The 25655-nt window shown below is 47.5% G+C and overlaps 1 protein-coding gene across 12 annotated transcripts in view; it reads left to right on the plus strand.

Annotated features, from left to right (window-relative positions):
- Nucleotides 1-25655, plus strand: part of NEDD4L (NEDD4 like E3 ubiquitin protein ligase) — a 2900454-nt gene that overhangs the window by 1142987 nt on the left and 1731812 nt on the right. The gene's annotated exons all lie outside the window — the stretch shown is intronic.

Below are 25655 nucleotides of genomic sequence, written 5' to 3' on the forward strand. Positions count from 1 at the left end.
GCCTTGATCCACCAGGATCAATCGGGGCTTGTACTGGGAAGACAAACAGCCGACAATATTAGGAGTTTAGCACACTTAGTAGAGAAATCTCAGATGACATATATTCCCTCGGTCCTCCTGTCGCTAGATGCGGCTAAGGCATTTGACCAAGGTGGAGTGGTCTTTTCTATTCCAGGTTATGGGGAAAATGGGCCTGGGAGGAGGCTATTTAAGAATGGTCAAAGCGAATTATCATTCCCCAGTAACACGCTTGTCAGTGAATGGATCAATGTCGCGCCCCATACGTCTGAGTAGAGGGACCAAGCGGGGGTGTCCACGCCCCCAGCTCCTCTATGCAATCGATCTGGAGCCCTTGCTGCAAGCAATGCAGGAGGCGGACGAGATACAGGGAATACCCATTGGGGGCATACAACATAAAGTCGTTGCTTTGCTGACGATATGCTCCTAGCATTGACTAGACCCAGGGAGTCGATACAAGAATGCAGGCAGTTGTTGCAGAGGTTTGGGGAGTTATCAGGCCTACGGATTAACTATAACAAATCGCAATTGATTAATCTCATGGTGGGGAGGGGAGAAATGAAGGAATTTGAGGCAGTAACACCTTTTGGACAGAGCCCAGGGGCATTAAATATCTTGGGGTTACAATCACTCTGACCCTGGCGGGATGGTACGCAGCCAACTTCCCGCCCACATTGAAGGCCATTAGGGAAGGACTTTAAAAAGTGGACAAACCTTAACATTTCCCGGGTGGGCAGGATGGCAGCGGTTAAAATGGTAACACTCTCCAGCCTCCTCAACTTATTTCAATGGATCCCAGTGGCAGTATCTGTTACCTTTGTTCTGGAAACAAGGAAAATGACAAATGAGTTTGTATGGGAGGGGAAAAAGGTCGGGAATTAGTCGGCTGCTCCTGATGGCCCCAGAGAGGGAAGGGCGGGGGATCGCTCTCCCCAACTCCAACAATATTACAACGCAACTCAACTGCGGGTGATAAGGGAGTGGTTCTCCAAGACTGTGGGAAAGCAATGGGTCTCTGTGGATCGAGCAGTAGTGCAACATGATTTGAGAGAGGTGTTATGGCTACCTAGACAACATAGGCCGCGACACATGTATCGAAGCACCATCACTAAACTGGTAGCTGATGTTTGGGATATGGTAACTGATGTCTGGGATAGGCTGGTCGGGAAGAAAGGGATCACGACTTTTCCATTCCTCTTCTCCCTCCCACCCCCCATTTTCAACAATGGAGACTTTACACCAGGGAAGGAACGGGGGCATTTAGAGAATGGCACGAGGGGGGATGCAGCCTAATGCGGGATATGTTTCAGGGCCGGAATATAAGCTCTTTTATAGACTGGGAACAAGCGTTCAGAGTGGAGGAGGGGGGAGAGACTCCGATGCACACAATTAAGGCATTGGCTATTGAATGCAGCAGTTAAGGAGCCGGCCACTAGGCAGGTTACTTCCTTCGAGAAGATACTTCTGATTCATGATGGGTCATAAGGCTCAATATCCAACCTATATAGAATATTGGACGATGCCACCCCCAGAGCCGAATGGCAGTACATGGCCTGATTGGAGCAGGTGTTGGGGCAGGACATTAGGAGGGAGGAATGGGAAACGTTTTGGAGAAAAATTCCTAAGTTGGCTCGGGCATCCCAATTGCAGGAAACGTGGCACTACACTCCCGCCTGGATGCACAGCATATATCCTGAGGCCCCTGGAGAGTGTTGGAGGGGTTGTGGGGGCGAGGGCACAGCAGCTCATATATGGTGGACATGCCCTAAAATAGCTCTGTTTTGGCGAGAGGTACACAGGCGCAAGCTCAGACATTTGGGATAGGGGAAGACGGGCTCCCGAAATGGGTATTGATGAGGCTGAGCAGGGAGGGGGAGGAAAGGGAACCAGGGGCCGACAGAAGGCGAGGGTGGTCCTAACATTGGCAGCGATGACTCTTATTGCATGGAATTGGAAATTACCAATTATTCCCACAGTGCAAGACTGGCTGGTGACCCTCGAGTGGGCAACAGGATAACCTGCGGTAATTCGCTAAAGATTGGGGTGAAACACTGCCATTCCTGAAAGATGACTTTAAGGCACAATGGTGTACACAACGTTTAAAACTCTTGGATCTTCACTGAGCAAACCTGACTTATGGGCCCTTGCAGGAGGAAGATGATGTGGAAGCTCACAGGGAAAGATGGGGGGTGGGGGTTTGAGGGGAGAGCGGTAACTGGGGAGAGTGGTGGGAGGCAATGTTTACCATATTGTAAAATCAATAGTGAAGAAAAAAATGCAAGCAATTCTCTTCCTCCACAAAATCCTTCTTAGTAAGGCAATTGTCTTTTTTTAACAAAACACTGGTTCATAAACCAGGGCAATTGTTTTCCTCCACACAATGATTCTTTCAATGGAATACTTTGGTCAGGTTAGCACAGCAACTACCTTTTTAATGTTGCAATAGTTTGTCAGCATGATAGTTACCAATGTCTTTCCACAACACCTTTTTACCACAACCACATTTATTTAAAGCAACTGTTTCTTTCCTGGTGTACTTGCCTGCAGAGACTAACTACAAGTGTTTCCTTTCCTGGTTCACTCTCTTGCCAGGAAGAAAACTCCTATTACTACGGTTGTTTTCCTCTTAGTGGCAAAATGGGTTGCAGATTTACCAAACTGGCGTTTCAGGAAAGGAGAATTGCGCCCTTGTTGCCGTTTTATCTCTGAACAGTCTCTGCGTTGTTGGCAATGTGGGTTACAGGTTTCACCACGTTGAAATCTCAGAAATTGAGAATTGCATCCTTTTTGCTTTCTTGTACTGGATAGCCTCCTGGCTGTTGGCAATGCAGGTTCCAAGTTTCCTCATATTGACGTTTCAGAAATGAAGAATTGTGCCTTTTTGCCCTCTAATATTTCTCCAGTTAAGGGGTTTCATTAAGCATTCATTTGTCTCTTTGCCTCCCCCTTCTTATTTCACATGGCTCTATAGCTTCTCATTGCTTAATTGTGGGTGCTGTAAAGGCTACAAACGGCCCCAGTGTCATGTATCCCTTCTTAGGCTTACCGGTTACTATTGGCTGCTTCTATGTCCTTCTCATGGGCTGCGCGGCACTGCAGTGCTTCTCTCCAGCTTCTCAGCGGCTCTGGTGTTAGTTCGGTTTTCTCGCCATCTTGGCCTCTCTCGGAGTCTCTGCTGCTCCTTTTTCAGCAACCACGGTTCTCCTGTTGTCCTCAGTCATATTTGCTTCCTCGCCTTTTTGCAAACCGGCTGCTTGTTTCACCTGCAGCTTCAACCGCTTCAGTATCTTCCCGAACTGCTTCTACCTCTGCTGCTGAAAGACCACAAAATGAGGCTTACTACAAAGGAATGGAAGTAGCCAGTCACAAGGTCAAAGAACAATGTTAATGACAGTATTGACTGGGTCTCAGCACCCCACGATGCAGGAGTACAGACAGTGGCTAGCTAGAGAGCCCTGAGCCACCAGAGACGGTTACATATATACAAAACAGAATCATATACAATAAATTTGTCCAGCCTCCTCATGTGATAGGGTCCATAGAGTTCATGACCTTTCCACGTAGATATTACCAAGACAACATTCATGTATTTCCCTCTCCGCCCCCCTCCTTGTCCTCCTACTGACAATTTACTGTCTGGGAGCAGGGCAAAACAGTTTGTGGGGGCATATTGTGTTCTCTGGTACAAGGTAACATTTCCTGTACAACTTATCTATGTTGCTCCTGGAGCCTAAGGTCAGTCTGCTCTAAAGCTTGGGAATAGGGTTATCTCTACAGGAGCACGGTACAAATGCACATTACTATATTTAATGGTTCAGTGGATAAAACATAGTCGAGACAGGCGGGCACCTCATTTATAGATTAGCTACGCTTCTGTAAGGTTCTGTAAGGACTTCAAGGTTCTACAGTGAAAGACAAACACCCTCAGCAGAATGTGCATTCCTGTCTTGTAAGTGTCTGAAAGTTCATGCCGCGGTCTCCTACCACGTTCAGAGCGAAAATACAGAACGAACAGGGAACTGAACATTGCATCAAAGATGGCGGATAAAACAAAATGGCAACGTGACCACCATTATTGTGGCAATAGGTTTGTTGCATGATGCAAATGTGCTTTGGCCAGTATGCATACCTTCTAGGACACTAAACTAAATATATTTTTACACTGCTCCTGCCCTTCCTGTTCGACTCAGCTGTGGGCCATGTTAAGATGTAAAGGACCCGCTCAAGAGTCTTGCATTAAAACAACTAGACTGTATATTCTCTTCAATGGCACTTTTAATCCTCATTGACTCTTGGCCCTTCTTCCTCACCAGAGTACCACAGGCATGATGGATCTTGAAGTCCATAATGGATTTAAGTCTTTTATGTCTACTTCTTTGTTTGTTTGATGTACTGGATGTCATTAAAGTTAGGCGATGTTATATGAGCGATGTGTGACTTAACATTATAGTTAAGGGTTTTACCCAGGGCAGAATCATGGCCATTGGAGGATGTTTCATCTAATTTAGGAACCTCCAAAGCATTTCATTTATTCTGCCTAGGTAACTTTTCACATACGTTGCTTTGAGTTTCCTCATGAGAAGGACTTTTGCAATGACAGCATGCCATTAGATATTTGGGGGTTACAGAGCTGTCATCCTCACAAGAGGATGAATACTCCGTCTCTCCCAAACTTCCCCCGACAGCCATCTCCTCCCTGTGATCCTCCCTCATGATACTCCTAGGGTTAAGATCAGATAGTGTCTGCCTTCCCCATGCCACACGGGAGGGGATCTTGGGCTTGGGTTCAGTGATGATGCAGGATTCATCACATAGGGCACTGTAATGCCGCCATGTAAGAAAATGTATACCACTGTAAAGAAAGTCACTACTAGATGCTACAATCCCCTCCAGGCTCTTTCCCCAGCTCTAATCCACCCCTAACTCCCCGTTCACGCATGCTGTCACACATCACAGAATAAATATTTCTCTATCGTGCACACTCACAGATCGGTAATACTGCACTCTCATTATCATGCACAAACATTCACGCTACACTCCTAGTCAAACTTAATCACAGCCTCTCGCATACATGTGCATTTATTTCTTATCTGCCTATCCAGTTCCAGAACCAATGTCTCATTTAAGCTGCTGTCCATGCCCTCAAGCCCTTACACATCATGCAAACAGGGACCAGGAATCTGGTAGAGGTCTAACCTGGTTCCTGACATGTGCAGAGGAGCTGGTATGTGAGAAACCACTTTCCTGTGAGACCTCAGAGTATGGGGTGGTGTAGGAGCTCCACATACGCAAATTTGGACCTGCAGTTCCCTAGTTTACTTGCCCAATGGTCCATGTAATTCAGGGGAAGCAAAGTGCCCTTGCCTTGCATGGCCCATTGGAAATGAATGTCACGCACGTGTGAAATGGGAAGGGACACTTCATTGCTCTTGCTGGCTGTCCTCACTGGTTCCCCATAATGGATTGGCATGGTGGTGCCCTGCCACCCATTATGGTGAAGACCCCCTTTAACGCTTTTTTTCATTAAACGTTTGCAGAAAAATGGCTCTTAAGCCATTTTCTGTAAATGCCTGGTAAATCATGGCATTTTTAGCACATGCCATTTTGTATTCATAAATGCCTGACTAAAAGTACCAGAATGCAACATAAAAAAGGAAAAGCCATTAATGGTTGATTATTTCACAACTGAAATAGGACAGCTCAAGATCTCCACTGCACAGATATAGACTGTTCTATAGGACCACTTGGGTGCCCCTCCAAAAGAGACTGATTCTATTCACTATTTGACAAAAGCATGTATCTTTTTGTTATGTATAATGTGCACAGCATTTGGACAAAAATACAAAGTAACATTTTCTTTTCAGCTATTTTTCATTTTATTTTAATGATTAAACAGATTTTCGAAACATAGTTAACTTGTTCCGTACAGTGCCTTTAAAAATACACATCAAATGGTTAAAGAAAACACACATTCCATGACTGGATTTCTCTCCGGAGCAAAGATCAAACTTTCAAGACCTGATCTTAAAGCACATTTTTGTCTGGATTTTTTCTGACTGAGGATAAATTGGTCTTAACTATCCTTTTATCACAAAAGATCTTATTAATCAACAACCATCGTTATTACATGACGAGATGTTTCATCAGCTTAGGTCTGTAATATAAATGCTCACGATCTCGAACATATTGGATAAACTAAGTACTTGTTTACATGCACTTACCAGTACAGTTCCCTAGAGATGCCATAATCGTTTCTGCTGCAAACATTTCCCAAAGTCTCACCCACCACAGGGACATGCCAGGATCCTTAGGGTCTTTCCAAAACTGTGCCAGATTCATTCAGGCGGCTGAGAGCAAGTGTGTAGTTAAGGTCGCCCTATTGCCCGACATTGGGTACAGTCAGTCTGCATCACCCAGTATAACAATAGTACCAAGGAATAGTGATGCCTAATGTATTCTTAATTTGTGCTAGGATGTCTTGCCAGTAAGTTTAAAAAATCTGGCATGCCCACCATATGTGTCCTATGTTACCGGGATGGCTGCAACCTCTCCAACAACGGTCAGAGATATGGGGAAAGATCATATGTAGCATACTTGGAGTACTGTCAGTGGAAACCGATTTTATAGCATGCTCTTTGGTAGTGACACATGTAAAGCTTTGTTCCCATAAGTGTGACTATGATTCTTCCGGTATGGTGACTTACAAGTCCCTCTCACATGCACTCATGATTGGCAATACCTCCTCTGGCTCCGATGATTCCAATGAATACTAGCATCTCCAAACTATCCTATATGAGGACCCTTCCGAGATGAAGGTTTCTATCCCTTTAATAGCTCGGGTACCCGCCTATTAGCTAACCCGTGTTAGAGTTGGGCATATCGAAATCTTTTCACTTCGGGAACATCAAATTTCCCTTTGCATTTCATAAATGTACATTGATAAAGCTGACTCATCACAACAGGGCAATTTATTTCTGTTACTAAACGCAGAATTTTGCATTACCGGTGTGATAGGAGTTACTGCCCATAGCCCAGTTTTATTCCCAAGAGCCTGCAATTTTTTTGAAAGTTTCATAGACTGTTCTTTGATGTCAATAATATACCATGATGCTCTTGTGTTCTCTTGGGTATGAATGGGAGGTGTGAAAGAGGCATTTTGGCAGCTATTGAGGCCTGTTTACTGCTATTATGTTGTTCTGACCAAGCTGTTTGGTGACTAATTTGCCAAGCAACTAGATGGTGGATGATGCAAGGGGCCCCCATTCCCCGACAAAATGTATTTCTCATCTATATTTTGTGGGATATTTTTGGAATATTGCTCAAATGAACCTAAAATGTAATCATTGAGTGCCACATGTGGAATCTGCTTAGATTCACATGCTGTGCATAGGCCGACATCTAGTGGAAGCTGTAGAGTATTAGTTTGTTTTTCTAAACTCGAGAAGGGGCATCGAAACAGGGCGTGCCAGTAATACTATCCCTAGTGTGACGTCCCCCTTACCCATGATCCTCAGATTATTTTTTTCCGCCATACTAGTCGGACGCATGTTGCGGAGTCCCTTGGCTTAAGCCATTTATTCTTACAATTACTGTTAAAAAAAACTTCCCCGTTTACTTCCACCTTACGCCGAAGATCGACGCCGGTGAAGAACAAGGAAACCAGCCGTCGAGGACTGCTACGACGGACGTCGGGCCTTGGAAGGCCTCTGGCCTCAGCCCTGTACAGTAGGGAGAGTGAGGGGGTGATCATAACAGGCTTCTTTCCACCTTTTATCCTACATATACCCGCCCACTGCCATTTTATTACATATGGAGGGTACTCCATTTAAGTTCTGCCCAAAGTGTAACAGGAAGTTTCCCTGGGTACACAAGCACAATACGTGCAATCTGTGTCTCTCACGAGACCATCTAGAGGCTACCTGTCGAGCTTGCAAGCTCTTCAAGCCGAAAACCCTTAAAGACCGCTCGACTAAACGCTGGGCCCACTACGCCAGGCAGCTAGAGGCCATGGACGTGGAGGGGACATTCAGCGATGGCAGCAACGCCGCTGAATCGGACGGCAAGGGCAGATGGGTGACTTCGGACACCCACACGCAGGCCCCCCACCCTGTAGGACTGGCCAGCGGCCACATTGTGGGGACAACACCAGGCGGCAAGAGCACGATACATACTACCTCCACTAAACACACCAGCGAGAGTGGTCTACCGAATCTGTCCCCTCTGGGCCTTCGCGTTCACGCTCGCATCATGACAAAGATCAACTGTCCGCGCTTGATAAAGGTGTCGCACTTTCAATAGGCCCTGAGGCCCGGTTGTCAGAAGACGATTCCGACTTCTATCCTCAGTCAAGACGCGTAGCGTCTATACCCGAGATTCGATGTCCTTCCTCCAATACAACATCTGAATCTCGTCGCCAGGTGTCTAATCCCTCTCAGGCGCCCAAAAATACTGGAAAACATTCCTCTAGTCATGGTAAGGAGGATAAACAGCATAATGTCTTCAGAATACCATAGTCGTAAAGATAAACAGAAGGCCCCTAAATCTATGGGAAAGTCCAAGGGTCCCTACCACTAAAGGTAAAGTCATTCCTCCCACTGCTCAGGATATGGGCATGGAGGAGGAACCAGAACAGGTTATTTCTAGCTCCAGAGAATGGAATTCAGCTGATATTGACAGGGTCATGAGAAGGATGTCATTTATGGCGGACTTCTATGAGAAAGACCCTAATTACTTTCATACCTATGCCAACACCCCAGCTACCTCTGCCCCTTCAGGGTTTAAGGACTCTCAGCACCCTGCTAAAAAAACCAGCTCTGATACCCCGGCGCAGAGCTTGGTCACAGACCCTTTGTGATCAAATCTTACCACCCTGATTTATATTGTGAGGAAACTGAACCACAATCGGTGGAAGACCAGACAGGGGTCTCTTATTATGGGGATGACAAGGACCAGGAGGAGGAGGAGGAGGAGGAGGAGGAAGATGAGGCTGAGGCCTACAATCTCGACTCCCCGATTCCCAAAGACACCCCGGTGCATGACTCGCTGGTAGATAATCAACCACTCCTCAATGCGGTACTAGCTAAAGCAGCAGCCCATTTTCATAATGACACGCAGGGGGTCCAAGAAGATATGGATTTCGCTGAAGAGATCCTAGGAGACAGTAGAGCCATTACTCAGGCCATCCCTATATTACAATCCATCCAGCATAGGATTGATCCCTCGCTCGTAACACCAAATCTCACTGGTGTGGTTAATCCGCGAGTTGAGAAACTATTACATGCCACACCCTCCGACCCCCTGTACATTAGGGGGCAATTAAAACCAGATTCTCTGGTTGTAACAACCACCAGAAAGAGGGCAGGTACACTGCTTGCTTCTTCCGAAGCGCCTCCTGATAAGGAGAGCAAAAGAATATACGCTCTGGGTAGAAAGGTTGCCTCCACCGCCGCCTGTCAGGCACATATTGGCAACAGTGCCACTCTTTTGAAAAGCTACAATTGCCACCAATGGGAACAAGTAGCTGCTTTAGTATCTTCCGCACCCGAACCCCTAAAGAGCCAGTTGGCTCAATTGGCAGCAGATGCAGACTAAAGACAAACTTTGATGCAGCAGACAATGCTGGAAGGTTAATCGCCGAAGGCATGGTTATAAAGCATCATGCTTGGCTGAGGCAGTCAGGGTTCAAACCTGAGACCCAAGCCACTCTTATAGACATGCCGGTAGAACCGAACGTACTATTCGGCAAGGCAGTGGAGGAAGCCTTAAAGACAGCTAAGGATGAGTACGAGACCCTGAAATCTCTCGGCCAACTCACAAATAAACCCTCAGGACAGAGGGGAAAAAATACTTTTCGTTGCTTTCGTGGCCAAAGCTCCCAGAGGGGTTCAAACTATTATCAAAATCAGGGACCCTCATGGGGCAACAATCAGTTCCAATCTTCACAGGGCTTCCCCGGAGGGCAGCGCAGGGACCGCACTTGGGGTAGAGGTGGTATGCCACCCAGCAAGCGGTGACATTCTGCTTTGGGTCCTCTCCCATGCATCCCCAGTAGGGGGGTGTATTTCCACCTTCACCCACGCATGGGAGGGGATCACTTCAAACAGATGGGTGCTGTCCACAGTGTCCGGAGGATATTGTATAGAGTTACTAGGGCGCCCCCACGACCATCCACCACGACAGAAGGTACACTCGTTGGACCATCAGAAAATCCTCCTTGAGGAAATCGGTATTCTGCTTGCAAAGGACGCCATAAAAGTCGTCCCATTCAGCCAGGTCAACAAGGGTATTTATTCAACTTACTTCCTTGTGCCAAAAAAAGATCAAACAATGCGCCCAGTATTAGATTTGCGCCCTGCAAACAAGTATGTCAAGCCACAGAAATTCTGGATGACTACACTACAAGAGGTAATCCCCCCCCCCCTGCTGAAAAAGGGAGATTACATGGCCACATGGATATGAAAGATGCCTATTTTCATATTTCAATGTTCCCAGCGCATAGAAAATTCTTGCGTTTCAAAATAGACAACCAGCACTACCAGTTCAAGGTGCTGTCCTTCGGAATAGCATCAGCTCCAAGGGTATTCACCAAGGTATTGGCAGTGGTGGCGGCGCACCTACGCAGGGAGGCAATCCCAGTGTACCCTTACCTGGATGACTGGCTCATTACAGGGGAGTCCCTCCCTAATTTGCAGATTAAACATCCAAAGAACAATTAACTGGGCTTAACAATCAATGAGAAAAAATCAAGTCTGGTGCCAAGCACCTCAAAACGGTTCCTAAGAGCGGTCCTAGACACCCAAGAGTGGTTGGCCTTTCCATCAGAGGAAAGAATTCGAAATATGTTGCTGCAAATGCCTCAATACCAGGCCGGTCACCAAATAAGAGTGCGCAAAGCGATGCGGTTGCTAGGCATGATGGCATCTTGCATTTACCTGGTTCCCCACGCGCGCCTGCGACCCATGCAGGAATTGTTGCCGAAACAGTGGTCTCAAGCAAGTGGTCAGTGGGACAATCTAGTGGTCGTTTCGCCAACACTAGTAGAGAGTCTTCGCTGGTGGACAAGAGAGAATCTTATGAAGGGGAAACACGTCTATGATCCAGAGATACAGGCCGTTGTCACAACAGACGCCTCCCTAGCAGGGTGGGGAGCCCACTACCTTCACCATACAGCTCAGGGTCTCTGGTCTCACACAGTTACTCAGAACCACATCAATCTGCTACAACTTCTGGCAGTCTTCAGAGCGCTTCGGGCATTCAAACCCCTCCTATCCAACCAGTCAGTGCAGATCCTAACAGACAGCATGACTGCAATGTTTTAATTAAACAAAGAGGCACGCTTTCTTCCAATCTGCCCAAGCTTGGCCAGAAAATTTGGAGATGGGCAGTCAAATGGAAGATTTACCTGTCATCCCAACATGTTCCAGGGGAACTCAACTCGCTAGCAGATGCAATGAGCAGAGATCCCCTCCCAGAGGAACACGAGTGGCGACTACACGAAGAGGTCGTAGGAGACCTCTTCTCTCAGTGGGGTTTCCCAACTATAGACCTATTCGCCACAAGCGAACACAGGCAATGCCCAGACTTCGCATCCAGGTTCCCCCAGCCAGGCTCCAAGGGGAACGCCCTCTGGATGAATTGGTCAGGGATGTTTGTCTACACTTTTCCACCAACCCCTCTAATGAGAAATGGAGACGATTCGTAATCTGGTGCCAGACTATGATATGATATTTATAACGCGCCTATACACAAGTGTTTCAATGCGCGAAAAGCAAATCAATCCCATAGATTGTACTCCATCTAACATCCTAACCTATATGCTCCACTTGCTAGATGCAGGGTTTGTGTTCAACTCCCTAAAAGTCCACCTCGCGGCCTTGTCAGCCTACACCACTTCCCATAATAAGGTCTCATGGTGGAAGGTACCGGTCATCAAAGCATTTATGGATGGTGTAAGGAGACTCCACCATCCACTCTCTAACCCTCCGCCAGGTTGGGACCTTAATGTGGTACTCCCTAAACTCATGGGACCCCCATTTGAGCCTATGCACAAGTCTAGTCTCAAAAACCTGACTTGTAAAACTGCCTTCTTAGTAGCCATCACTTCCATAAGGAGGGTTAGTGAAATCCAAGCTTTGTCAGTGCAGGATCCTTTCTTTACTAAACATAAGGACACACTGGTTTTACGCACTCACCCTAGGTTCTCTCCTAAATTCATCTCCAAATTTCATGTAAACCAGTCTATTGAGCTACCGGCTTTCTTCCAGGAACCTGAGAGCTCTGCTGAGGTAAAACTCCACACACTAGATGTGAGGAGAGCAGTCCTCTACTGCGTAGACCAGACCAGACCGCTAAGAAAGACAGATCAACTGTTTGTCTCCATAGAGCCAGGCAGAGAAGGTGACCGTATCTCTTAGAATGTCATCTCTAGGTGGATAGTCAGATGTATCCAACTGTGCTATTCTCTATCTAATAAAACACTGCCTTTTACGCCAAGGGCCCACTCCACAAGAGGTACTGGAGCAACTCTGGCTTTCATTGCACATGTCCCCTTAGACAGTATTTGCAAAGCAGCTACATGGAGCGCAATACATACTTTCACTCAGCACTACTGCATTGACACTCATTGCAAGACAGATACACAAGTGGGACAAGCGGTTCTAAGACATTTATTCGCTCATGAACCTTCTCACATCCCACCTCCTCCTTCCACTGCTCGCTAATCTATGCACAGCATGTGATCTAAGCAGATTCCACAAGCCTCAGAAGATTCACATGATGTGCATAGGCCGACATCTAGTGGAAGCTGCAGAGTATTATAGTAGTTTTTGAAACTCGAAAAGGGACGTTGACAGGGCGTGCCATTAATACTATCCCTAGTGGGACGTCCACTGTACTCATGATCCCTCACACGTTAAGGTCCTTCATATTGTTATTTTTCTGATATGAGGTAGCATGAGGTGTAGTGTGAGTACAGTTGTATCCAAGCGGATACGTATCAGACAAGCTCATACGCATCCATGCGCCTTCTCTCCGAGGGGTGGAAAGGTGGGTCGAATGTGAATCTAAACAGATACAAGCATCAGAAATGCAATTACGGTGAGTAATGTATCCCATATATCACACGGCCTGCGGTAGCAGCCGCGTAGTTATGGTTAAATTGTTGAACTCCTTGGAAGAGCTTTTTTTCGGCGGCTTATACCTTTGCTCCACCTGGACAATTCCTCACCAAACTTTGGAAAAAAAGTATATGGCCCACTCTGAATGTTTACAGCAACTCTGGTGAGATTTCCTGCAGGGGGGAAAAGTTAAAGCAGGAGGTCCCACATTTTTTTTTCTCAATGACTGAATGGGGAAAGACTTTGCGCACCCCTGCAGGCCGAATGGCTGGACGGTTTTGCACCAAATTTGCGGCAGAAGTGGGGGCATGGGTCAGAAAGTGTGTTTTTGTGTGTTTGGTGGAAATCGGACCAGTACTTTTGTTGCAAAAGACTGAAATGTACATCACAAAAAATTTGTGATTTCTGGGTCCACTCCGCTGACCCATTTCCCTGTTTGCTCTGCGGACAGAAGTGTCATTGGCTTGTGGTAAGGCCTGCTGTCTGAGAACTTTGGACACGGCCGGTGGTTGGTTGGAGGGAAGCGTGCTCTGCATCAAAACATTTTTGCCCAACGCTGCCATGGTGTATCGGTGGACAGTGCGGTGGCGGAAGGGTCTGCAAAATATACCATACGCCATGTGTTGCCGGCAAGAAGGGAGGGAAAGGGTTGGGAAAGTGAGAAGTGGTTCATGTGACATATGTAAATGGGTGGAAGAAAATGGAGGAGTGGCTGCAGTATTTGTGCGGATTGCGCCAATTCGCAGTTGCCTAGACAGGAGACTACTTTGTGTGGTGATTGGAGGCAGTTGTCATAACGGCCCGATGGCTTCTGCCCGACTTGTTTACAGCGACCTTTTTCAGTGGTGAGTGGTGGTAGGTGATTTTCAGAAGGGGCATGATTTGCACATGACATAGGTTGGGTGGGAGCGCGGGTGGCTGTGCTCTGCGGATGGATAGCGGTAGGTGGGCACATTGTGGCATGCATGGGTGCATGAAGTTGCGGGGGGGTCTGTTGAAAGGTTAGACTATTGGGTGCATGGCAGAAAGCCATGCACTCAAGAGCCTAGGGCTTGAGCACACCCACGGCAGTAATGCATTTTTGACTCTGCATCAGTTTAGAGAGTGGTGACTTGTACAGAATGGGTGTGGAGCATATTTTAGATGCAATAGAGCAGCAGAAGGGAGCTGCCATGCGTGCATGTTTGGTTTCGCAGGTCAGGTGACTGTTAGAACATGGTAAAGTTTTCCTTGTGTGGTTGGATATGGAGCAGTGGAAAGTCGCACAGTGTGGGCACTGGGTGCAGTGTTTGCATAGTGTTAGTATGGTAGTGGGTATGGTTGCAGGGCAGCTTATGTGCTTGGATAGTGTGCTGTGTGCAGATTGCTTTGAGTATGGGCAATGTTGTGAACATTTTGTGGTTAGGTAGGCAGTGACACAATACTTTGTGAGTGGAAGTGGGTAAGATAATAGTATGTGAATGAAAGGGCGTAGGGGTGCCGGAGACAGTGTAATGTTTGTACTTTATGGCAACTGTTGCATTTAATGCTGCGCATATCCATTGCAGTGTGGAGGTTGGTGTCATGATGCCCGCTCCCGGGGAGCCGGTACAAGCCATGCGTCCCCGAATGTGGACATCCAGTCCCCAAGGAAGGACCCAGCAACCCCATATAGGGGCCCTTTGGACAGTGTCCTGGCGCCCATGGCGCCAGGCTCAAGAAAGACATCAGTCCTGGCGCCATAGGCGCCAGGCTCATTATGGAAGTGCTTGGGTGCACTTACCTGATGCAGACCATGCTGCAGGATCCCGGCCTCCTTGAGGGCTGAAAGGAACTACTTTACCTGTGGGACTAATTTACCATCCGGGCGTGGTCGGGGAAGGATACATACCTGATTGGAGGAAGGATACATACCTGGAACTTCTTCCAAGGCTATTTAAACCCCACCCGAACAGCCACACGTGCTTCGTGTTGTTCTGCATCTAGCAGCTGGACGCTCACTGTGTCTGCTCCTGCATATTGACTTTTGCCACGCCTGCCAGCATCCTGGATCACCTGCAAAGGAAGAGAAGAAGAGAACAGAAGAAGGAAAAGTCCTTACCTGCTAAATCCGCATCCCAGAGACATCTCGCCGACAATCCTGAAAAGGAAGACTTTTATTTAAAAGCTCATCGCATCGATCGCTGCAGCGCCGCATTCCACTCACCTTTACAGGGCGCCTCCATGTTCAGCAGCGATCATCCGGATTCACAGTCACGCCCCAGCGCCTAGGGAGAAAAAGACCAGAACAAAAGGTGAGAGAGAGAAGGGAATAAGGAAAGCTAAATCTCCATGTTAAGACTTACCTGTTGATTCATTCCCTCTTCATTTCGGGTCCGCGCCGCATCCTGGCATTTCCGGACCCCGGCCCCTAAGGGGAAAAACAGACATCAGCGTTAATGAGCGAATGAAAAGACATTACCAAAAAAACACTCATTAAAGACTTACCTGATTTCTACAAGGATTTCACCTCTCATCTCGGGTCGGTGCCTGTTCCCCGGCATTCCGTACCCCGGCCCCTATGGGGCAAAAGACACTAGCATTAGTACATTAATGCATGGACACAAGGGGAACCTCTTATCAAAAAAACTTACCTGGAAGCCAAGCAAGTCTGGTTCTCACCAATCCGAAAATCCAGTGAAGTAACTGGATACCAACGCGCCCCTGGATCAGAAGCAGGATGGAGAGCTCGTCCTTCCAGACCCTAAGGTGAGACGCTACGAGGAATCACAGAAGGGTTTCGACGAGGGTGAGAGGGGAAAGTGGGAGGCTGATTGCATTACCCCGCAGACAGTTAATCCCCTATATTCGCCTACAGAAGGATACTTCTGAGAGCCAGACAAGCCAGATTTGGGGGCCCGGTCCAGTCCGTCTTCCGAACCCTGCGCATCACCTTTGAAGAGGACACAGCAGCGCGAACCAGGCCAGTGCCTCCGTGGGAGTCAGGTGAGCGTTACAGTTGGGTAGGAGTGCTGATGCCAGTGGTGCGTATGTGCATAGTGGTAGTTGGTGACATGCTGACATGCATGGTTGCATTACGGTGCAGGGAATGTGTGAAAGGAGCACACCCACTGCAGCAAGTTTGATAGTGCATCAGGCACAGGGTGGTGATCTTGGTGGCAGTGCTGTGTATGTGGATTGTCGTAGTTGGTGACATGCACAGTGGCATTACGTTGCGGTGGGTGTGTACAAGGCCTAGACTATTGGGTGCATGGCCGATGGCCTTAGGCCATGCACTCAAGAGCCTAGGGGTTGAGCATACCCACGGGAGTAATGCATCTTTGACTCTGCATCAGTTAGAGGGTGGTGACTTGTACAGAATGGGTGTCGAGCATATTCTAGATGCAGCAGAAGTGAGGTGCCATGCGCGTATGTTTGGTTTGGCAGGTCAGGTGACTGTTACAACATGGTACAGTTTTTGATGTGTGGTTGGAGATGGTGCAGTGAAAAGTCATGCAGTGTGGGCACTGGGTGTAGTGAAGGCCGTAGGCCATGCAATCAAGAGCCTAGGGCTTCAGCTCACTCACCGCAGAAATGCATGACTAACTCTGCATCTGGTACAGGGGGGGTGTGTGCCTAGTGTGGTGTGTGCAGATTGGTTGCAGTAGGGCCAATGTTGTGAACAGTATGTGGGTAGGTTGGCAGTGACGCGATACTTTGTGAATGGAAGTGGGCACGCCCGAAGTATGTGAATGAAACTGCACAGGGGTGCAGGAGACAGTGCTTTATTCGAACATTATGGTAACTGTTGCAATTTTTTCCTGCATAGCTCCATGGCCGTGTGCAGGTTGGGTAGGAGTGCTAGTGGCAGTGCTGCGTATGTGGATTGTCGTAGTTGGTGAAATGGTGATATGCCTGGTGGCATTACGTTGCAGTGGGTATGTGCAAGGTCTTGAGTATTGGGTGCATGGTCGGAGGCCATGCACTCAATAGCCTAGAGCTTGAGCACACCCACGGAAGTAATGCGTTTTGGACTCTGCATCAGTTAGAGGGTGGTGACTTGTACAGAATGGGTGTGGAGCATATTGTCGACAATAGAGCAGCAGAAGGATGCTGGCATGCATGTATGTTTGGTTGCACATGTCAGGTGACTGTTAGAACATTGTAAGGTTTTCCATGTGTGGTTGGACATGGAGCAGTGAAAAGTCACACAGTGTGGGCATTGGGTGCAGTGTTTGCATAGTGTTAGTATGGTAGCAGGTTTGGTTGCAGGGCAGCTTATGTGCTTGGATAGTGTGATGTGTGCATATTGCTTGGAGTATGGGCAATGTTGTGAACATTTTGTGGTTAGGTTGGCAGTGACACAATACTTTGTGAGTGGAAGTGGGTAAGACAATCGTACGTGAATGAAGGGGCGTAGGGCTGCCAGGCACAGTGTAATTTTTGTACATTATGGGAACTGTTGTATGTAATGCTGTACATATCCATTGCAGTGTGGAGGGTGGTGGGTAGGAGTGCTCGTGCCAGTGGTGCGTATGTGCATAGTGGTAGTTAGTGACATGCTGTCATTACGGTGTGGGGAATGTATGCAAGGGGCACACCCACTGCAGCAATGCATGTTTGATAGTGCATCAGGCACAGGGTGGTGATCTTTGGGGAATGGGTGTGGAGCACATTGTAGACGTGCTACAGCAGCACAAGTGAGCTGCAAAGCGTGTACTGTGCATTCCATGGTTGTGGTGATAGTTGCAGCATGCTACAGTATTTGGTGTACGGTAGGAGATGGTGCAGTGAGAAGTTGTGTAGTGTGGCCACAGGGTGCAGTGTTGACGTAATGTGAATGGAAGAGGGTATGGTTGAAGTGCAGTTTATATGTGCTTGGGGACTCTGCTGTGTGCAGATTTATTGAAGTAGGCCCAATGTTGTGAAGCTGTTGTGCATAGGTTGCCAGTGGCAAAATACTTTGTGAATGATAGTGGGTATGGGTGGTGCAGGCAGTGGTATGTTTGTGGATGCTGCTAATTGTGACACGTTTTTGTTAATGTGTTTTATGGTGTGGGGGAGTTGGGTAGAAGTGCTGCTACGTATGGTACGTTTATGCATAATGTTAGGTGCATGGATCCATAGTGTTGTGGTTGGTGTGGAAAGGGCTACACTGTTGTGTGCATGGCCAAAGGTATGCTGCATGCGCCTCAGGATCTTTGTGGATGCTGCAATTGTGCATTTTGTAGCAGAGATTTCTGTTGGCGGGGCTTTGGAATCAAACGTAACGTGTACTAAGAGTGTTTAACGGTACATATGGAGTGGTGAACAGAAGTGATAATGTGCAATGCAGAGGTTTTGTATGTGATTGCTGCATGTATGTTTGAAAATTTGACAGCACCCAATGGAGGAGTGCTGCAAAAATTCCTGTGCAAAGGGAAGAAATACTGTGTGCTTTACTGGGCCGTGCCCCTCAGTGTAGATGGAAAAGCCCACGTGCCACATTCTGCCATTATGAGCATGGTGGACGTGGAAATGGAATTGTGGTAAATAGGCAATTGGGTGTTTAGGGTGTGGTTGCGTTACGCTCAGCTGGTCTCTGCGGAGGCGTTTGGGCACGGATGCAGCCCTTCCTGAACTTGAATCACCCCCTTCAGGCCTCCCCCTCAGCAGAAAAGCTGTGTTAGCGGTGATACGTGGTGATACTGCTCCTGTGAATAATGGAAGATAAGCTCTCCGTCCTGCTACTTCTGTCAGGGGCGCTTCGAATGGAATCTAGTTCCTTCACTGATCCCTGATCAGGATTAGTCCAGTCCAGCAGCGACTATACTTCTCCTTCTGATTGGTAAGTCTTTCTTGAACTCTTGTGATGCTGTTCATTCTGTTTAATGTCTTTATTGCGGGCATAAATAGGAGCAACATATAATGTCTCTCTTCTGTTTTCTTCCCTTAGATGGAAATGAGGCTTCAATGCAGCTGCGAGACGCGGCTGGATGGAAGATGGATGCTAACACAATGTTCGACAGCATGTAAGTGATGGTTTAAGGAAAAGCGCTAAGAATGGCGAAGCGCCACCTTAAACTGACTCTTTTTTCGATGTCTAACCTTGTCTTCTGTTTTTCCTTGCAGGCGCTGCTGTCGACGATGGAGTGTGTCGTGCTGCAGTGCCAAGATGAAGATTTCGCCGTTATGGAAAGTGTAAAGATGAATACTTGGTCAGATGTACAGGTAAGAACAGCTTCCCCCAGTTGGTAAGTGTGCTGGCAGGATGTCCAGGAAGCAGGATCTACAAAGGTAAGTCTGACCTCAGGCGACGGTGAGCGTTACGCTGCTTGCAAGTGCAGAATAACGCGAAGCGTCTGTCTTGAGGATCGGGGCAGCTTATATAGCCGAGATCGTGGGCACGCCCATTAGGTCCGGCTTACCAGCCACACGCTGCCACTTCTAGAGAGTGAGCACGTGCAAAGGCAATCCATAAGTAGCCACACCCAAGAATACACTTGGGGCTGCTTAATGGATGGAATGTTCAAGGTTAATGCATCCTGCTTAATGGATGGAATGTTCAAGGTTAATGCATCTGAAGTGCTATGTCCATAATAAAAGCTTTTTGGTGTTAAATGTATGTTCTTGTTTACTTTTGTTCATGAGCCTTGCGCCAGAGGCGCCAGTACAGTGTCCACCCAGGTATCCTGTGCATGCAACCCCTGCATGACCTTGCCCCTGACTTCATGACCATGACAGATTGACCAAAAGGGGCGTTACCATTTTGTACAAATACTGTGTCGTGAGGTTGGAGGAGATGGCAAGACGCACAGTGCTTATCGTCGGTGATACCTTTGTGCGCCATCTGCACAGGTGTTGTGTGCAAAGAGGCGTTGCTGGTAATTTCGGGTTGGAAGGAGTGGACGCTTTCTGGGGATGTCAGGGTGACTGCAGTTTCGGCAGGATGCTTCATTTTTGCAGATATGTGGCGTCCGTCACGAAAGTTGACTTTATCTTGGTGCACAATGGAAGTTTACATTTGGGTTACATGTCGTGTGAACGTTTAATCCATCACCTGAAGAGGTTGCTGAACGCAGTGATGCAAATTTTTCCTACTGCCAAGGTTGTTTTCTCATGCATAACACCAAGAGGTGTATGGGCCCATGACAGTGTAATGTGTCCCCAGCCAGAGGTCGGAAGGTGTGTTCTAAACCGAATTATCCGTGAATTTATGCCGACTGCTGGCATTTTCTCCACCCACTATGAGATCACGAGGTGGCAAAATATGCAGTGCTTCCATAGAAATGGCATTTATTTGAGCGACATTGGTAATGCCGTTTAAAAAAAAAAGTTACACTGTGCAAGAAGCATTGACCCGAATGTGGTAAAAATGTGATAAGAGGCAAACAAACACATATACCGAGGAAAAAACAAAATAAGTCGCTTGCACGCAATAAACCTTTATGACGAAAGATCCAATCCCCTACCCAGCTTGATTTTTCTTACCCTGCCAAAACCTCCCCCCCCCCCAACCCCCTACCAACCCCACCGCTGTCTCACTATCATGAAAAGGTAGCGGGATCCGCCATACTTTCGGGATTACACGTGCCACATCCTGCGGGGCCATGCGGATGTCTGCAGATGGAGAAATCGTGCATACTTCCACTGAACTTTGTAGTGCACATGCTTTGGAATGGCACAACACTTGTACTGTAAATGCGCAACGGTACATTTGAAGTGTTGTACAGGAGTGACAGTGTTGGATGATGACAGCTTCGATTTGGTAAGAGTAAATCAAAACCAAGAAAAAGAACAAATTCATATGATTTCAATACATGTAAATAATAACCAATGATATTTATTTACATCAGTACATTCATGTAAGGAATATTGAATCAAGCAAGTTTTGACAAGAACGATCAGTGAAACACAGTACACATACAACCAAATTGGCTAAATGTACTACATCGAAAACAAAAAATGTACAAATACATGAAACCATAAAAACACAATTCATAATGATTTGACCAAGGCAGTCATGCAATTACTGCTACACACAATAAGCCATCCAATCATGTATTGAATTTGAAAAGGAGATTGAAAGCCACTGCTATATAACAGAGACCATCTGTCTAATCGTGAAGCAGAGCCTAGATAAATGTGGCCATGGTCCGGGTAATCGCCGACTCGGGCAACCTGGGCACTGGCAATGGCCACCAGGTGCCAGCACTGGGGTTAAAGTGGACATGGCCACCAGTAAAGTTGTTCAAAGTCTGGTTTGCCTTGAATGGAAAAAAATACAGTTTGTGGTTACAGCCCAAAGTACTAGACGGCACTGCAGCAAACTTGTGCGAGGAGCATCTGCAAGCACCTGAAACCATGCTTTTGCAAATATGTCATGTTTTATTTTTTTCAAAGTGTCAAAATGTATGTACAAAAAGTAGTGATATAACTTTGGTGTCTGGCCTGTGGGCTTTGCCCTCAACAAGGACAAATGTCTATTCTGATTTGCTTTTTGGGGCATGCCACAGTTCGAAGCCCATGCCCAGTTGTTTGTGGAGACTGCCCATTGCAGCAATCCATGAGCACAAGCCATTGGTCACATTATGGGGGTATAGTGGACACTGGACCAGGATGCAGGCTAGATGCAGTGGATAACGGGGGTGGTTTGTTGGGGCTGGGGGTCATGGTCGAACCTCATGCCATAGGCTCTGCAACCATAACTCGTGCAACCACCATGCAATGCTAAGATTAACACCCAGGACATCAACGATGACATCCCAAATGGCATCATTTATTACATCAATTTTGAATAGTCCCTACACAGGGTTCTTTTTAGAATGTTGCTATCAACATTTGAAGGGTACAGCAATCTAATACATACACATAGGCAATGGCTGCAGCATGGATCATTAAAGGTACAGTATTTTTAATCTAGTAATATTGGCCAGTAGAATCTTAAATCCAAGCCTATCAGAATCTTGACTAATGTTAAACTTGGAATTAACAGATAACCATACAAAAATTACTGCACGCGTGCTAGTACAAATAATACATATGGAGAGCATCAATGCACAGAAATCGGAGGCACATGCAGGGAAACTCTAGTAAGGAGCAAAGGAACATTAACAGAAAATGACACTAAGATTAGAGTTTATCATCATATATAAAAAATGAGCAGTCTGTCTGGGGCCTGCTTATGTGCATGTGAGTTCAGGCCAAACCCTAAAGAAAGTACCATAACATAGCACATGGTTAAGGTCTAGATATATACAGCAACATGTGCATCATGTTTTCAATGCAGAATCACCAGATCAAGTCATTGCTTAAAATTCTCACTGAACAAAAACAACTGCCTCGGATATGTGATGTCATCAATGATGTCCTGGATGTTAGTCTTAGCAGTGAGTGCATGGTTGTGGTGTGAGTTATGGTTACATATCTTACCATAACTGGCAAATTTCTTTGGTGTTCCGATTTTACCTTGCATCCATAACGTCCCTTTAACAAAGTTTGTATAGGGTACTGAAGTATTTTAACTATGTTGTCAGTATATGGTGTCTTACAGCAGTGGTTTGAAAACACTAGTCCTCTATATGTAATGAAAAGTGTTGTATTTAAGATTGCCACTTTTTAGTAGGAATGTATTGAAAGGCAAAGAATGCATACATGCATTCGGACTTCTACCATATCCCTGTGTTTTTGTAGTAAGGAACATGCATGCGCAAAATATTCTAGAAACTATTTTAAGTTGCAGTTGTTGAGAGGTATACTATTGGGCCACTATACTGAGCTTCTCAACGGCTGATTCTGGCTTCCGAACAAACCAGACGTCTGCTCCATCGATGGGCTTCGGCCTACACCTGGGTTCAGCCTACCATTAGGGAGAGTGCAGGGACTGATGCGTTTGTATAACGAGAATGCATAACCCCAGTTCCTGCCCCTACTACTGTCATCTTGCTGCCTTTCTGTCAGTCTTCCATTATGGAGTGCGCTCCCTTTAAGTTTTGCCCTAAATGCAACAGGAAATTCCCATGGGTAGACAAACCAGGGTTTGTAACCACTGCCTTCCATTTGACCATCTCAAATCCTGTTGTTCTTTGTGCACGTTCTTTAGGCCCAAGACCCTAAAGAAGCGCAGAACCAAGAGGTCGGCGGCATATGCCATGTCGGCAGAGTCGGAGACCGCCACCGGGATTTTCTAATCAGACCACGAAAGCCAAGGCAGCCGAGAGTCAGATCAGAGCTTGATGACACCACTGAGGAATTGTCTTGTTCCCACACGCCTGTCCATAGCCTTGAAAGGTAGCGTCAGCATGATGCTAAGAAAAAAGCCCCTTGTGATGCCAGTGTCCCCCCACCCCCTCCTTCCCATAAGCACACCCCCACAAGCGTCCCTCGACGACCTCGTCAACTGAGGACTGCGCACTGTTGGTTGGCAACTCAACACTAAACGCACCTTTTGGCTGTTCCGAAAACACGTTTACCACATGACGATAATACAGACAGTTCGGCGAAGGGTGCGCATAAACACTGATCAACGGCTGAGGCAGAGACGCAGAAACAGCCGTTTGATAAAGCACAGACACTCAAAAAAACACCACAAAGAGCCCTCTGCTCATACTAAACAGGCGCCTCAGACCCTTGTTGACTATGACGAAGAATCCTAAACTCTGTCTTCCGGCCTCAGCAAGAAGCGACCTACGGAAAGCCCCAAGACACAGTTCCACCAGAAGCACCTTCCGTAACAAAGGACACCCCTGTGGCACCAAGCTCCATCCTCCTGGACCAAACCCAGTTTGAGGATATCATGGGAAAAATATAATTCTTAGTGGATTTTATCACTCTTGGTGGCAGGCTGCCTACTCCTTCAAAGCCTACTGAGCAGCCTCCTGTACCTCCTCCAGTGACACCTTCTCTTCCTGTCCCAGTCTTTCCGCCCAGGGCACCCTCACAAGGTTCACTTTATGAGGGCAGGCAGTCCACACAAGCAGACCAGAACATGTGGTTAGATGAATCAGTGTGACCCCAGTCTGGATGGCGATACCCACCTGCAGGTCCAGGATGACCCAGACCTCCGCTTCATGGACTCTGTTGACCTCTCCACAGTGGAAGGCGGTTACTCCTCTCCCATGATCTAATGAAGAAGGCTGCTCACCACTTTGCCAATTTACCTAGTGCTGGGCCCTGCTCCTCCTGGCCCAGCGGGGGGGGAGAGGGCAAGCTGTGTACTCCACCCTGCTCCTCACAAGCTAGCCCTCGCAGCGTGGCTCCTGAGAAGGTCCCGCTGAAACGCTTTAGCCTATCTCAGGCTAACCTAGAGATGATCCAGGGCGCTAGAAGTAAGACTACTAGGAGCCAATATGAGTAAATGGTCCATCTGGCGGGCCTCCACAGGCTTTACACGCCTATAAAGAAGCCACACCTGGTGTGGGACCTTAAGGTTGTGTTGAGCACCTCGGCGCACAAACCTTTTGAGCATAGGACACCTGTGGACATCAGGCTGTTCACAATAAGGACAGGTCTGCGCGTGTGCCTCACCTCGCAGAGTCAGCGAGATCCAGGCTCTGGTGGCATCAGAAGCCTACACTACTTTTCTCAGGGACAATGTCGTCCTGCGGACGCACCCTGCTTTCCTACCCAAGGTGACCACCTCCTTCCCTCTCAAAGAGGAAATAGCGGATGCCTTGTTTGTCACCTTTGGTGAGCAAGGCTAGGTTATCAAAGGCCCCCATGCAGGGGGATGATTGCGGCCATCAAGGAGGCCTATGAGGTGCACCACAAACCAGTGCCAGCTAACTTACATGCCCATGCGGTCAGAGCCAAGGCCATGGCCATTGCGTTCCATCAGCTGTGCCGTGGCATGTTATTTGCAGGGTGGCTTCCTGGTCACCCCTTCGGTTTTCTGTAAATACTACCGTTTGGACACCGCCTCTAGGTCAGACGCGGCATTCGGTCAGGCGGTTCTAAGAAAGCTGTGTTCTTAAGGAGGGGCTCCTATCCACCCTGGGGCTACATTCAGTTGTAATTCCCCATACAGTATGGAGGAAAGGGGACGGGACGTAAGAGTAATTAAGTTACTCACCATAGTGACTAACGTACTATTAGTCCATAGTCCCCTTTCCTCCAGACGTCCCACCATCCTCCCCCCGATTTAATGCTGGTGCCATTAGGCAATGTGGAGCCAGTCGAGCACATGCTCCCAGGGCCGTTCCCCTGCACGCCTCTAAATTTAAAGAAGATTTTTTCTGGTGAGAAAAGGTCTGTCTCCCGTGCCTCGCAAGGGACGCCTATACAGTATGGAGGAAAGGGGACTATGGACTAAGAGTACGTTAGTCACTACGGTGAGTAACTGTTAATTTCTCCCTCGGTATTGCCACTATTTAAACGCCCACTGGGATTGGGTTCACTCTGGGTAGCCTATCTGGCCACCAAGAGGCTGCTCAGGCCACAACTGCAGGCTTCCTGAAAGTGGGCTGTTCCCCCTTGCAAGCCTGCAGCTTGGGGCCGTCACACTTGTCTATTGATTTAGCTGGGGCGTGTTGCAGCTGGGCTGCCCGGGAACCCGCAGCAGTGAGCTCTACCACAGAACCGCTCAGG

This window comes from Ambystoma mexicanum, chromosome 6p, assembly GCF_040938575.1.
Source record: "Ambystoma mexicanum isolate Mex_15411 chromosome 6p, UKY_AmexF1_1, whole genome shotgun sequence".
In the NCBI taxonomy this organism is placed as follows: Eukaryota; Metazoa; Chordata; class Amphibia; order Caudata; family Ambystomatidae; genus Ambystoma; species Ambystoma mexicanum.